This window comes from Dasypus novemcinctus, chromosome 1 (assembly GCF_030445035.2).
Source record: "Dasypus novemcinctus isolate mDasNov1 chromosome 1, mDasNov1.1.hap2, whole genome shotgun sequence".
NCBI lineage: Eukaryota > Metazoa > Chordata > Mammalia > Cingulata > Dasypodidae > Dasypus > Dasypus novemcinctus.
In genome coordinates this window covers 168,410,605-168,425,544 of record NC_080673.1, presented here as the reverse complement: position 1 = coordinate 168,425,544, position 14,940 = coordinate 168,410,605, and the positions used below count along the sequence as shown (strand labels likewise).

At 45.4% G+C, this 14,940-nt stretch overlaps 1 long non-coding RNA gene across 1 annotated transcript; it reads left to right on the top strand.

Annotated features, from left to right (window-relative positions):
* Positions 1 to 6,532: 6,532 nt before the first annotated feature.
* LOC111764360 (uncharacterized) lies at positions 6,533 to 14,458 on the top strand. The gene is made up of 3 exons (XR_002796988.2): positions 6,533 to 6,608; positions 7,857 to 8,105; positions 14,338 to 14,458. It is a non-coding gene; the product is annotated as an uncharacterized lncRNA (long non-coding RNA).
* The last annotated feature ends 482 nt before the right edge of the window (positions 14,459 to 14,940 follow it).

Sequence of the window (14,940 nt, the reverse complement as noted above, 5' to 3'; positions counted from 1 at the left end):
ATATTTTTCCAGGCCCACATGGATGGACATTTAAGACTATATGCCAGGAGCATACCTGTATACATACCTTTGTGAATTTATGTAAATATACCTGAAAATAATTGTGAGCAGTGGAATTGCTGCAGCACAGAGAATAAACTGAACTCTTAATTCCTTCAAATAACAGCACCTTCACAGGTTGCTTGGCGGAATCCTTTTTATCATGTACTGCATCCATCAAAGTAAAACTTGACTCCTGCGGAGCAGGTGGAGCTCAGTGGCTGAGTGTCTGCTTCACATGTATGAAGTCATGGGTTCAATACCCAGTACCTCTTAAAAAGCCAACTCCTTTCTTCACCTCTACAGCCTATTCTTTACACAGCATCCAGAGTAATCCTTTCTAGTCATAAATCATGCCACTACCCTGCTTTACTTAACCCTCAAATGGTTTCCCGTCAGATTAGAAGAAAACCCCAAATCCTTACCATGGCCTATAAAGGTTAGGATGCAGGCTCAGTTTCTGCATAGGGGCTCCAAAATAGAGTTGTTCAAACAAAGTAGAGACTTATTTCTCTTTCACCTTACTGTCCAGAGACAGGTGGGCCATTCAGGGTAGAGAGTGGTTTTGTCCTTCCAGGCCAAACAAATACCACATTCCTTCTATCTTGTTCCTCTATCCTGTAGGACAGTGGTTCTCAACTGGGGACAATTTCACCTCCCAAGGGACATTGGGCAATATCCGGAAACATTCTTAGTTGTGATAACCAGTGGCAGGAGTGCTGTTTTCATCTAGTGAGTAGAGGTCAGAGATGGCTACGAAACATCCTACAGTGCACAGAACAACCCCCACAGCAAGGAATAATCTGGCCCAAAATGTCAGTAGTGCTGAGATTGAGAAACTCTGCTCAAGGGCAGTGGCTCTCAAACTGGGAGCATGCATCAGAATCCCTTGAAGGACTTGTTAAAACACACCTGATTTGGTCTGGAGTAGAGCCCAAGAATTTGCATTTATCTAAGTCTCCAGGTGAAGCTGATGCTGCAGGTCCAGGGACCACACTTTAAGATTCTCTGCCCTGGACTCTTCCACCTTGTCCATGTGCTTGAACTGGAACAGCAGCACAGTTCTTTGGTTCACCTGTGAGAAAAGGTAAAGAGAGAGGGAAACACTGCCCACTCATTTTACAAGTACAGAACCAAGAATTTGCAGACATCATTTCCATTCCCCATCCCATTGGCAAGAACTTAATGATGTCACCTCACTGACTGCACAAGAGCCAGGAGATGTGCTCTCTAGCTGAGACCTGCAGAGATGGTGGAGATTTTATTACTAAAAGGAAGAAGGGGAGAATGGGTATTGGGGGACAGTTTTCAGTCTCTTCTGAAGGTTTATGACATCTACTGTCCTTTCTGCCCTTCCTCTCTCTGACAAGGTTGCCTACCTCTCTCCTCCTAGCTTACTTCTCCCAGGACACCCTGGCCTCTCGGCTCTTCTTCTGATGGCCAGCACAATTCCTTTTCGGGGCATTTGCACTTGCTACTCCCACAGCTCTGGAAGCTTGTCTCCCAGACAGTCACTTGGTTTGTTCCATCACTTCACTGGGGTCTCAGCTCAAATGTTATTCCTCAGAAAGGCCAGGGCTGACCACCTGTCTGAAACAGTAGCCCCCTCCCACTCCATCTGCCCCTTGCCTCTTGCCCCTCCCCTGCTTCTTTGGCCTATGGTACTTATTAGTCTTTGACAGCATAGTTCATGTTTTTGTGCTTATCTATTTGTCTCTGCCCCAGGAAAGTAAGCTCTGTGAGGGCTAGGCTTGACTTCACTTAGCTCCTCTGTGTGTCGAACAGTACCTGGAGCCCAGGAAGGGCTCAAATATTTGCTGAATGAGTTAAAGTGCATCTTCCATTTTTGATTGGCATTGCCAAATTACCCTTCATATCGATTTGTGCTTCAGTTTAAATGCATGAGCCTGTTTGACCCTCATCAATAGGGAAGATTTTCTTGGGGCTTCCTGTGCCCAGCAGAGTTGCAGATAGGCCCTGAGGCCTGAACACCCGGCACTTATCCTTCTGCCTGGACTCTCCAGGTTCCTCGGGGCTGTGCTTTCCAGCTGGGATGTGAGCCAGGTGAAACCAGACTGGATGGCAAATCCCCAAATACCCTGTGCTCCTTTTCAAAGGAGCACGTGATGGTCACACGCGTTTAACGTTAGGACCCAGTCAAGGCAGAGGCCGTTGACTCACCAGAAGTTGCCCCCACCAGAGAAATTATCCCCTATCTAAACTATCCTGACTTACAAGATTTTTAATGGCTCAAAAGTGCCTTATCAGCTTAGGCTAATCTAAGAAAATAAACATTTCATAACTGTGATAACACAAGTGGCTCCAATCACAGGAACAGCTCAGCCCTGATGGATGGTTCTTACAAATAAACCAGAAAAACATGCACTACAGAAATAACTAGAATTTCTCTGACTTCACAAGGGGCCAAATGGAAATGCTCTTGCCAACTGAATGCTAAAGTCATCCCATCGTCCAAATGTGGCCAGGCACTAACGGTGAACCAGAAATACAGTTTTTGCTCCAAATAGAGACAATCCCCAAGTGGAATCCAGTGAACTTGTGCCTTCAAATTGACTTTTTTATGCTTAAATTTTAGGCACAAGGGACACACTACAACAAAATGAGCCCATATAAAGGGTCTGATAAAAAAACAAACAGAAACAGAATGCCAGCATGCAGCAACAGGACTGGCATGGGGCTTGACTCAGCAGCATATGCATTTATGCCTACAGTCTATGCCATCTGGATTTACAGCCCCCGGCAGCCCAGCAGGGTCTTGAATGATTAAAGGCAGGTCCAAAAGGCATATAAGGTCCATAGGGCACTGATCCATAAGACAGAGAATTCCAGCATCACTGGTTGAAAAATTTTTTTAAGTTTCCTTTTAACCAAAAAAGGCCAATTTTCAGAAGAATTTCATTTTTCTCAGCAGTTGAATTTGTGTAATTTTATGGTAGTAAGAGGAAAGCAAAGTATTTTTTCAGAAGACTATGGTAGGGGGTTTCTGAAAATATATATATTCTGGGAGAGGGCATCCTTATGGTATCTTTTGGATGAGCAAGTGAGTAATCCAGATAAAATCAGGGAGACTTAGCTTTGCCCACCAGCTCAATTCCAGGGCAACGACTGCCCCCTGAGTACATGCCTGCATTTAAGCCACATTGGCCAGAAGAGGCCCATTTGTTTCCGGCTGTCCTATAAATTCCCCCAGAGCAGACGTGGTGATTTCTCTTACCACCAAGATTCCAAATCCTCACAGGAATTAGCTTGGTCGTTTGCACATTATGGACATTCCAACAGAAAGGAGAGAATGCCTGGGAAAGCTAGGCCAATTCTAGGGTTGGGGTTGCTCCAGAACTGTCCTGGAAATGGTACCAGCTACCCCAGAAGGGTGGGGTCATATATAAAACCCTGGGTCACTCCATGGCTTAAGGGCTGGCAGGCATCAGCCACTAAATCACATCTTGGCTCCTTTTCGAGTTTGCCAGAAGGCTCCAGAATTCTCTGCACAAGGCAGGATTCACAATCCTGTGGTTTAGCAGGGGTGAGTTTGGCTGCTACCGCAAACACCTCACCAGTCAGGGATTGCCTTCTCCTATGCTCACTGGTAGGATCAGACCTAAATAAGCTCAGGTTCTCAGAGTGCCAAGAGAAAACATTTTTTTCATGTGATGTGTTTGGAAACCATTTCTCATCTGCGGAGGCCTGCCGATCCTTCAAAGGCCACAAACCCCCCAAATTTTGCAGACAGTGTTGGAAGCCAAAGAAATTTTTCCTGAGGCTGCGTGAAAAGGCTGCCAGTGTTCCTGGAGCTGGTAGTCCGAAGATTCTCTTTCATTCTTTTTTCTTTCTCTTGTACCCCCACCCCAATCAGTCCCCTTGCCTGGGAGGCTCCTTCTGTTCCTCAATGATAAGAGCCTGGACCCTGCTGAAAATTTCACGGCAGGCTGTGAGGGCTTAGAGGTAGCTGAAGACATCATCTCCTCTGACAGAGGCCTTCAAGGCAGTGCTATTCTAGACCCAATGTCCTTACAGACCTTTGGGGTATGGGTTGGGGGACAGACATATGGTTTTTTATGTTTTATTCATAGTACCTGTCACCTATCACCTTCTCAAGACTAATGTCCAAACCATTGGGGGACCAGCTAGAAGAAGGAAGAGAAGCCCAGCGAGTTGGTGTTACTGGATTTCATTTAGGTTCTTTGTGCTGGAGAAATGAATTTCAAGAGCGCGTTGGGTGAGTTAGGCCAATAATTTATTCAGGTAAGGAAGGAAGAGAAATGGGAGAAAATAACAGAGCAGGGGTCCCAGGTAAAGAGGAATGGGCTACAAAATGATAAAGAGGGCTGATTTACAGGCTACAATTCCCCATTATAGGTTATAAATGTCCAGGTGTTACTTCCATGGTGATCCATGGAGAAGCAGCTGGAGCCTGGGTCCAGAGGCAAGAGAGCACGAGAGAGAGAACTCAGCCCCCCCAAACTCCCACCCCCACACTGCTTTTTAAACTGCTAATTATTCCACCCCATTGCTAATAGCAGGGGAGGAGTTCCAGCTTTGCTTATTTCCCCCATCAATCTCCCAGGAGGGCCCAATGATAAAGTCCTTGGGGGAGTATCTGGGGCTACTCCTGGTTCCAGAGGAAGTCTCCGTCTGAGTGGCAGAATCTTGGGGGAGGGTCTTCCAGCAGCCATCTTGGGGTTGCTGATGTCCACATGGACTTCTTACCAGCTTTTATCTATTAATTCCCCATCTTACTAGCCTGCTTCAGTGGTTTGGGCCTGGTGCCTACCTGTTCCACCTGGCTCCCCAGCTCCTCAGGCTGGCCCGCGGATGAACTGCTGCTCCCACCTCCTCTCCAGGCATCTTGACATTGGTCTGAACCCCAGGGCAGGAGGCATCGGAGAGTCAAGCTGGAGACCCCCCAGATTTGTCAATGGCAAAACGAGTAAATACTGTAGAGTTGTTCTGTCCACTGTGGTAGCCACTAGCCACAGGTGCCTACTGATCCCTTGAAATGTATGTAGCTCATCTGAATTGAGCTGGGATGGAAGTATAAAATGCACTCCAGATTTTGGAGACTTACTACAAAAAAAAAAAAAAGTTAAATGTTTCATTAATAACTTTTATATTTATTACATGTTGAAATGATACTATTTTATTGGCTTAAATACATTATTAAAATTAATTTCACCTGTTTATGTTTACTATTAATCATCTGACTACTAGAAAACCTAAAATGAGAGACATGGCTCACATTATATTTCTACTGGATCTTGCTGTGATAGGAACTCTGAAAGAAATTCCAATGTCAGCAACGTTTCCCTGGAGAAGGGGAAATGGAGCTGTGCCCAGACTGGAGGGGACGGATTTCAACAGGCAATGGGAGGAGGGCTTTCTTTTGGGGAGAAACGATTTCAAACAAAATGAGCATGACAGGGTGAGGGTTAGGAGCATGGCTGCTAGCTCATAAGCAGACTAGCCGGGCTGGGGCAGCAGGGGCAGCTGGATGCTAATCGGATTTATCAGGGGCCTCCTTCAGATGACCTGCCAGCTCAAGCCAGCCTTTCGATCTGCCACGGCACATCAGGGGCAAGGAAATGGGATGCTGATTTGTCCCCAAACCCCTTCAGCCCTCCAGATGAGTCTCTGTTTGCTCCACAGGTTATAGGCTCAGAGGGTACCCAGCATGTAGGCATTTTTTGTGTCCGGGCACAAAGTCCAATAGTAAAGATGCAGCTCTACTACCTTCAGCGTTTACTGTTCTCGGAATCCCATCTGGTTGTTTCAGTGACCACCGGCTTTCCACTAGTAAGGAAGCAGAGCCTCCAAAGGGTTAAAAAGAGGCATAAAGTCAAGCGGCGTAAGAGAGAAAACCAGAGTTTACCCCCACAAATCCGCCTCTGCACGCTGAACCGTTACGCTCCACTGCGGCCCCACCCCGAGCCCCAGCCTTGCCTACTCCAAATCCAGTCACCGGCGGTGGAATGTAAGAGAAGCTTCCAACCGCGGGCTCGCTGTACCGGCGGGGAAGCGTGACTCGGGCAGTTAAAAGAGAACTTGACCTCGAGTCCCTTTCCCCGCACCCCCTCTCCCTCTGCCCCTGGGGATCTCTGGGCTCTCTGGGTCTTTGCTCTCATCCAGCCCTCAATTTCGCCCAGGCAGGTTTCATTTGGCCTTTAGATCTTATAAATAGCTGTAACTAGGGTGTGGCTTGGGTGGAGGGCTGGAGCCTGTACTCCACCCTTAAGGAGGAAAAAAAGCTTATTTAATTCGCTTCTGCCCTTGGAAGCCTCCAGCTATTTAGAATGGCAATTACACAGCAGCTGCTGGTTGTGTGGTTTCTTTTTTTTTCTTTCCCTTTCCCTATCACAAGATGGCCTGATTTTCTGTGCGTGTTGACTTAAGCTCTTACAGGAGGTTGGGTGGGGCGGGCGTGGCAGGACCACAGGGCTCCAGCGGCCGCTGAGCTTTCCTGATTTTCTGCCAGAGGCCCTCGGTGGGGGAGGGCGAGGTTCCCAGTTGGGGCCAAGCCCTTCTCTGTTACCTCCAGGACGTAGGAGTTCGTGGTAAGAGGAAAGATGCTTTCCTGGGAGAGGGGAGTCTGCGTGGGAGATGTCTGAGGAAGCCCCCGAAACAGTGCCCTAAACAGATCCCCTACCCCCGCCCCCCAACCTAAGGCAGGGAGGGTTTCAAGTCTCTGGACTCCCGCAGAACCTGGGTTTCTGCACGGCTCATCCGGCATCGATCATGTATGTTCTGCGTCGGAGTTGACATCCACCAAGTCGCTATTACCTGGGTAGGACGTGGGGATTACAGGGCATGCCCACAGTTGAGGGGAGGATTGCATAATACGGCGCAGGCAGAGGCCGGAAGACATTGGTTAGTTGGGCCCAGCTTTCCTATTAGGTTGTGACTGTAAAACAAGGTAACACTCCAAGAGGAGTTCTGGAATGGTTGAATGCAATTTATGGGAAGACCAGAATAAATTGGAAGGCTTCCAAGTTAGCCAAACCTTAAAATCTAAGTTGGTTGTTTCTTTTTATTTAAGAAAAGCATTGCATAATAGAATATTTATTTTAGGCAAAAAGAAGTCAACAACCCCAAAACAGCCAGTGGATGTCAGCAGAGAGGGGTTGGGGGGTTGGGGGAGTGTGTGTGGGGGTACCTGGGCAGGGGGTACCTGTGCAGGATGAGATTCTGATGATGTTGGCGAGGGAGTGGCCAGAAGATCAAGGGATGCCTTTGCATGTGTCCTTGAACCCAGAATTTGGGAGACGCCCAGACTCCCTACTCCTCCTTGAAACCCTGACGCTGGAGGAGTGACAGCCCAGGAGAACCAGGAGTGGCTTGGTTCCTTGAAAGGGCACAGCCAACCAGGCAGCTGTCCTGACAGGAAGGCTTTGTCAAAGTCTCTTTGGAGAACAACAATAATGACTTACTGCAGGGGAAAAAAAAAAAAAAAAAAGAAAATGTTGTGTGGTCACTGTGGTGGAGAGACTGACACCCCTTTTGGGATTGCCCAGAAATAATGGGAAGATTTTAATGGTCTGGGGATGTATATGTATTAGATGCTGCGTTTTGGGAAGGTGAGCTCAGAGTCATTGGAATTGGGGCATATGTGAATATGTGATCTTATTATTAAACAAATATTGAGTTGTATTGTATGTATCACTTCATAAGTAACTTTTTATAGCTTAGTAAATTAGGATTATCACATATTACTGATTTTAAATTAAATGCACAGTGTCCATCCCATCATCTATCAAACAATAGTAAGACATTAAGATTCAAAGCAATTCCCCACTATTTTTCAGATTCTGTTGGCTATTACACTCTTTGGGCATGTGAAGACAACTGGCCTTTCATTCCTCTGAGCTCCATCCTTCCTTGGCATGTTGGAGAAGGAAGATGACCACAAGGCCCACCTCGTGCAGCATCTTAGATCTAATTAGGTACTCAAAACGAGTGAACAGTTTGAAACCAACAAATTCCAAGATGCAGAAGTGTGCCAAGCCTCTTGACAACTTTGGGAGGAGGAAATCTGATGCTCAGGAGAACTTCAGGTATGTGATCACCCTCACATGTACTGCAAAGGCCACAATCTCTGGACTCCATTCTCATTCCCACAGTCCAGCGTCTCAGCACAACAGAGGAGGGCAATCTGACTTTAGAAACTCAAGCACTTTCTAAGTGTTAATGCACGGTACCTTGGGAGAGCACAATTGTATACCATGTTCCTTCTGAGCACATTTCCTGTGAGTCATGCTCCTTAGAGGAAACCAGACAAGAGAAGCTTTCTGGCTGATAGGTGCTGCAGGCTCTTGTACTGGGTCCTCCGTGGTCTATGAACATCTTCAGGAGTCCAACCTCTTGTTCTCTCATCCTCAACTGTGGAGAATCTTAGCTTCTCCCCCAGAACACCATTTTTATTTCCTATTCTTCATGGACTGTTTTCATTACCAGATGGTAAGATATTTTGTACTGAGGTACTATAACTTTTCAGAAAGACAACGTTTTAGAAACTCAAGACAGAAAAGCATGGAACCTGCAGTTATGGACTGTTGATTTCATTCACTTCTTCATTTATTTCTTCATTGAGTTCCTGGAGGAATACTTCTCACTTCACCTACTCCTCCCCACTGCCACTACCACCACCTTGGGTTAGGCCACCATCCTCTCTGGACCCATAGATGCTGGACCAGTGCCATGGTTTCTTAATTGTTCCATTTGCCTCCATTCTTGCCTTTCTCTGGCCATTCTCACCATGACGATATGTTGAAAAGACAAATATGATCTCATTACTTCTGACCCCTGGCTTTCCATTCCACCTGCTGCTTGTTGGATGAAGATCCTATGAGACCCTGCAAGTTAGGGCTCCCCCTGCTCCCCAGCCTCAGCTTCTTCCCACTTTCTGTACTGCAGTGACCCTGGCTGTCTTTCAGATCCTCAAATCAGCACGAACCTTACCTCCCCTTCAGAGCCTCTCCCTGGACTGTCCCTCCTCCCTTCCTCTCTTCACCTAAAATTAACTTGTATACTTTAGATCTCAGCTCAGATATCACTTCCTCAAAATGCCTTTTACAACCCCCAGGCTAGAACAATTTCTTGGCAATATGTTCTCTTAACACTTGGAAGTTTCTTTTCATATCCCTCATCAGAGTGATAATCGCATACATTTTTCTGTGTGATTATTTGATTCATGTCTCTGTCTCCCCACTAGATTATAAATTGCACAAAAGTAGGAATTGTGCCTGTTTTCCTCACCCTTATATTCTCAGAGCCTAACACAAAGCCTTCTCAAAGTAAGGGGTCAATAAATATTGGCCAAATGCTTGAACAGATATGTAGACTTGACCTCCAGGAGTTTATCAGCAGCTAGGAGAGGAAATTTTTTTTTACTTATTCTCCAAAGCCCTCCTCAAATGTCGTCCTCATTGTGACATTTCCCTGTCTAATCCCCCTATCACCTGTCCACTACAGGGCAGCATAAATGACACCCTGTACGTGCTCCAGCATACTCCGCATTCCTTACTATTCCCTCCTTGGGCTTTTGGAAGAAGACTGGTCTGACCTCCATACCTTTCAACTGGATAGTTCCATCTGGATGCCCAAGTTAGAACAAACTTTTTAGGTCCCAAGTTGTCCTTAGTGTCCTTACCTTGATTGGTGGCATCAAGGCCCATCTAAAGTAGAAATCTGTAAGTCATCTTAGTTTTCTCCCTCTTCCAGATCTGGTCATAAAATTCTGTTGATGATCTCTTTAACAGTTTCATATTCATCCCCAGTGACCTGATTTTGTTCCATCATCATCTTTAACCTGGACAATCATGGGAATCAAATTGCTCTTTCCATTTGTTTCAATCCCGTTCAATCCATCCTCCATGTCATTGAATAAGATATGTATTTAAAACAAATCTGACTGTGATACCAGGTTTAAAACTCTTCAGAATCTCTGCTCTGCCCATAGTGTAGTCCACACTCCTAAGCATGGCACACAAGACCTTCATCATCTTGTCCCTATCTTTCCTAACTCATCTTTTGACACTTACCCGCTACACTATATTCTCCAACCATTTTGAACTCTTAAGTTTCCTAAACCTAGTTGCTGTTTTCTACCTTGGTGCTTTTATGCTCCTGAACAGTTCATAGCCCCATAAGGCACATGATGAGTTTTGGCTAACTGGTTGTGAATAGAAGCAATATATATACATCACCTCGAAGCTGCAGCATTTAAGAGCCAGTGTGTCATCTTCTAGCTTTCTGTTTTCCTGCAGTGTCAACCGGGAAGCCACATGTTCTGGGCAGTAGAGCTACAAGGGTGTACGCCTCCATTAGCCTGAGTCCCCAAGCGACCGTGTGGAGCAGAGCCCTGACATCTACTCCTCACCCCACCCCACCCCCAACCACCTGTCCTGTATTGGACGTGTACTTGGAATGAGATTTACATCTCTGTTATATTGAGCTACTGAGATTTCAGGATTATATTTTATTACCCCAGCATAGCTGGCTAATATGTGCCTTTGTAAAAGATGTTCCCTCTGCCTGCCTCCTTCCCCCCTCAGCTGCCTGGGAAAGTCCTACTGATCCCCTTCCCGCCTCAGTGATATTCTCCTCTGTGATGCAGGTCTGACCCATTACCAAACAGAGTTAAGTACTTGTACCTCCTGCATGCTCCCGCTGCCCCTTGAATATAATGCCAATGTTGTCCTTATCACTTGTTATCAAATAATGTAATTTCCATTTGCTCATGAAAGAGTAGATGGTGGTTGTCTTGAGGGCAGAGTTATTCTGTTATCAGTCACCCCACAAAGTGAATGGCATATGTCACGTGGATGGTACCCAGTCCAATGAATGAACGAATGAATGAATGAATAACTGACTGAATGTAATATGTATAGGCTTTCAGTGGAGGGTGATAAGGAAGGCCTTGCAGAACAGGAAAGCACTGTGCAGGACTCCTAGTTTTGGAGACATTTGGAGACAACTGATAATTGCAGTGTTGAGCTTATGTTGATTTCAGATTACAGCCTATACAGTGTTTGTTATTGGAGTTCAAATTTATAAAACGGTTATAGAATATAAACTTTAAAGCATTTGATCAGGAAGTTTAACCTTAAAAGATAGTCCAGATATGAATTTTAACTTGTGTCTCTGTGTATGAGAGTAGAAAAAAAGTGGGCCCTGTTAGAAAAGGTGGTTATTTAAGAAACCGCACTGCATATGTGTGATGTAGTCAGAAAGTCTGTGAAATTGAAATCCTGTGTAACCGGTACATTGAAAAAGCATGACACAGAGATTGTGAACAAAATGCAACTGTACTTCCCTCCCTCTCCCTCCTTCTCCCACCCTTTCTCCCTTCCTCCTCCTCACTTTTTCTCATTATTTCTTTAAGCTTTGTGTGGTAGAAACAGAGTTTTTCTACCTCCACTGACACTTGAGTAAGCCAGAGACCTCACTGTCACTTTCAGGCACTAAAAAGTTAAGTTGCAAAAAACAGCATTAACTCAGATCTTTGCATTCCTCGTACCACACAGTGGTTAAAACTCCGAAACCAATTTAGCCTTAAATCTCCTCCCCTCCCTCCACTCAGACCAGCCTCATTCTGGAAGGTTGCCCTGGGAAAGAGGGCAAGGTCCTTTTCCTCTCCTCTCCCTCTGTTCACCTCCTCCCCCTTGCTAGCTGCTGTTTCCCTCCATGTCTGGAATGAAGCCTAGGAAAAGGGAGAGGTAATAGGACAGTTGTCACGTGGCTGGGTGGCCTAAGACCTTAGGGCAGGACAGCTGGCCTCCCAGGAGTGGCCTGGCAGATGATGAAAGCTGACTGGATCACGGGCTCTGCAGAGGCCTCCAGCTGGGTCCCTCTCTCCTGCAATTCTGCTTGAGTCAGAAGCCTCTCTCTCCCTTTGGGTGGTCTCATGTGACTCCCTCCCCAGCTCTGGGGATTCTGGTTGTATAATGTCCAGTTTCTGCTGAGGTCTTCCCACCATAAGGCCTTCAGGCCCTAAGACCACCCCACACTGCTCCACATCTTCTCCCTTTCCTGGAGGATCCACATTTGGTCTTGCTCTGCCACCAAAGTAGCATCCACCGCTAACACTGAAATGTCACTTCTAGTGATTGGGCACTTTTTTCAAATTCTTCCCTAAGCTCTGTCTTCCCAAAACCCTGTATGCCCATTTCATTTGTCATTGATTTGGACTGCAGAGACAGGAATCCAGAGATTGGTTCTGCAGTGAAATCACTATGAGGCTCAGGGCAAGTCAGATAATATCTTTGGGACTCAGTTGCCTCATTTATAAAATGGGGAAGTAGTTTGGACTCATCATTAGCAACATTCCTTCTAGCACTAAAATTCTGTAACTTAAATAATTCTAGGATACCAAATTGCAAGGAGGTTTTTGAGACCAGGATGTGAGAAAGGACTAGTTAAGACCAAGGACCTGGAGAAGATCAGGTAGCCCAGATATAAAATAATGCTTAAAAGTTTTAAGCATCTTTAAACTTTGAAGAAGTGGTATTTAAAATACCTCATTGCTTCTTTTACAACCCTAGTGAGAAATCTCAATAAAAAGATAGGACTAAGCATGATTTCAAGAGCCTTAGACACTTCTGTCCCTTTGACTCATTAATTCCACTACCAGAAATGAATCGATTCTTAGAAATAATCACAAGGATACACAAAGGTTTGTATATTAAGAATGTGAATCATAGTAATCTTTATGGTAGTAAAAAAAAAAAAATGGAAACAACTCCCATGGTTTAAATTTCCACTCAATGGGAGCTTCTCAAAGAAGGTCTCAACCTACTCCCTGCCTTTTGCTATAAAAATCATAGTCCTGTCACCACCTGATGTGCTATGTATTTGTTGACTTGTTTATCTTCTTTAACTCCAACTAAGATGTCAGCCCCACAAGAGCCATAGCAGTAGATCCAAGCTTTGTGGGACCCGAAATGCATATAAATCCAAGGACCCCCCCCCCATTTAAAGAAAAACAATAAAAGCAATTATGAATATGAAATTAGATATGCAAATGAGTATCGACTTAGAATGAGAGGTAAAGGTGCATGGAAGGCCCCTGAGTGAACCGTCAAACGGAAGCTTAGTATCTGCCTCAGAGGGGCAGAGGCTTCATCTTGTTCACAGCTGTATTCCCAGGACCTAGAGCAGTGCCTGGCACATAATAGGTGCTCAGGGAGTAGTTGCTGAGTGAAAGCATGTCCAACAGTCAAGAACTTGTTAAATAAATGAGCAAAAATGTAAAGATCAAGGTTACTATCCTTGCCCCCAAGCACAATTAGTAATTGAGGGAATTGGATTTGAGCAGAAGTCTACTTTCCCTCTTTTCTGGGTTCCTGGCTGCCCACCTGGATTGTAATCCCAGCTTCCTTGCAGCAAGTTCTTGCAAGTTAAATGTGAGCAGAAAGGATGGTGTTCCTTTGGGGCCTGGGCCTTAAAACCACGGGCATGCCGACTCAATGCCTCTCCTTCCAACCTGGCATCTACAACCTGGGGTTGGTGATGACTCAGATTGACAAGACAGATGATGATTCTGAAAGAGACGAGCGAGCAAAAACTTGAAAAGAACCAGGGTCCCTGAATGACTCAAAGAACAGAATTCCTTCACTGACCTACCAAGTTCATCTCAGGATTAGTAAGTATGAGAGAAACACTCGTCTTTGTCCTTCAAATCACTGTATTTTGGGGTTTCTTGGTTATAGGAGGTTAGTCTTATGCTAACTAATATGGTATTACAAACTCAGGCCCTTTTCATTGCACTGTGATATTGCCTCCTAGCAATAACTACTAGAAATAGGGGGGATGATTTGCTTTCAGCTTAGGCTTGGGAGATGGTGTGGTACTCTCTCTTGGCTGTTCTGGATGCTTCCTGTCATGGTAATAATAATGACTATGTGCTTTTCTATGAAATATTTTACATGCTTTCCATGAAAGAACTCATTTAATCCTCACCTTTTGAATAGATAGCATTATTATCCCCATTTTACAAATAAATAATCTAAGACCCAGAAAGGCTAAGCAACACAGATTATAATTGTGAGAGCTGGGATTTAGACCCATGCAACTGGTTCCATAGCCTACATTCTCAATCACCATGCTATGCTCTTCTGACCCTCTGGCCTTTCTTTTTCTGCTTTCTTCCCCTCCTTCAGATCCATTCAATTCTCCGCCATTGTGAATAGGTCCACAGAAGTCCCAGATGGCCAAAATCAAAAAGTGCTCCTGCCCCTTTCTCTCTGTCAATTGTTCTACATTTATGTCTCTTTGGTATCTTCACAGGCTTTTGGGAACTCTAGCACTTGGGAAATGCTATCCACCAGGCATGATGGGTGCATCAGAGGGAGCCCAGGACTGGGAGCCAGAGGTCCATGCATTCATCTGGTTCTGCTGTGGAATTGTGAGTGACCTTGATCTTGGTACTCCCCTCTCTAGACCATGTTTCCTTTATCTGTAAACCGACAGCCGTGAGTGCTCTTTAAGGTTCCTTGTGACTCTGGACTTCTACAATACCCGATTCTTTCCTTCCCTGCTCTGCTCTATCTCTTCCCTGGCACTGCCAGCTGGCCTCTTTGCAGGAGGTCAAGGAGCAGGAGTTAGATCCATATTTGGGGCCTATGAGGGACACCAAGTGCTTTTCCTGGATTCAGATATGCAAAAGGAGAAGAAAAGGATAAGACAGATTCCCTAGTTAGCTCTGCTGATTGTAGACACAAACATCTCCCCAATATATGCAGATGCAAATGAAACCCAATTAAGAGTTGGGAAACAGGCAGCTCCTGCCCTTGAAGAGGGAAATTGAAGCCCACTGACTGATGAGTGGAGTGATCCTGAAATCTCAAGTTGCCAGCAAGTTGGTAGATTGCCCTCTAGAAACTAATATGA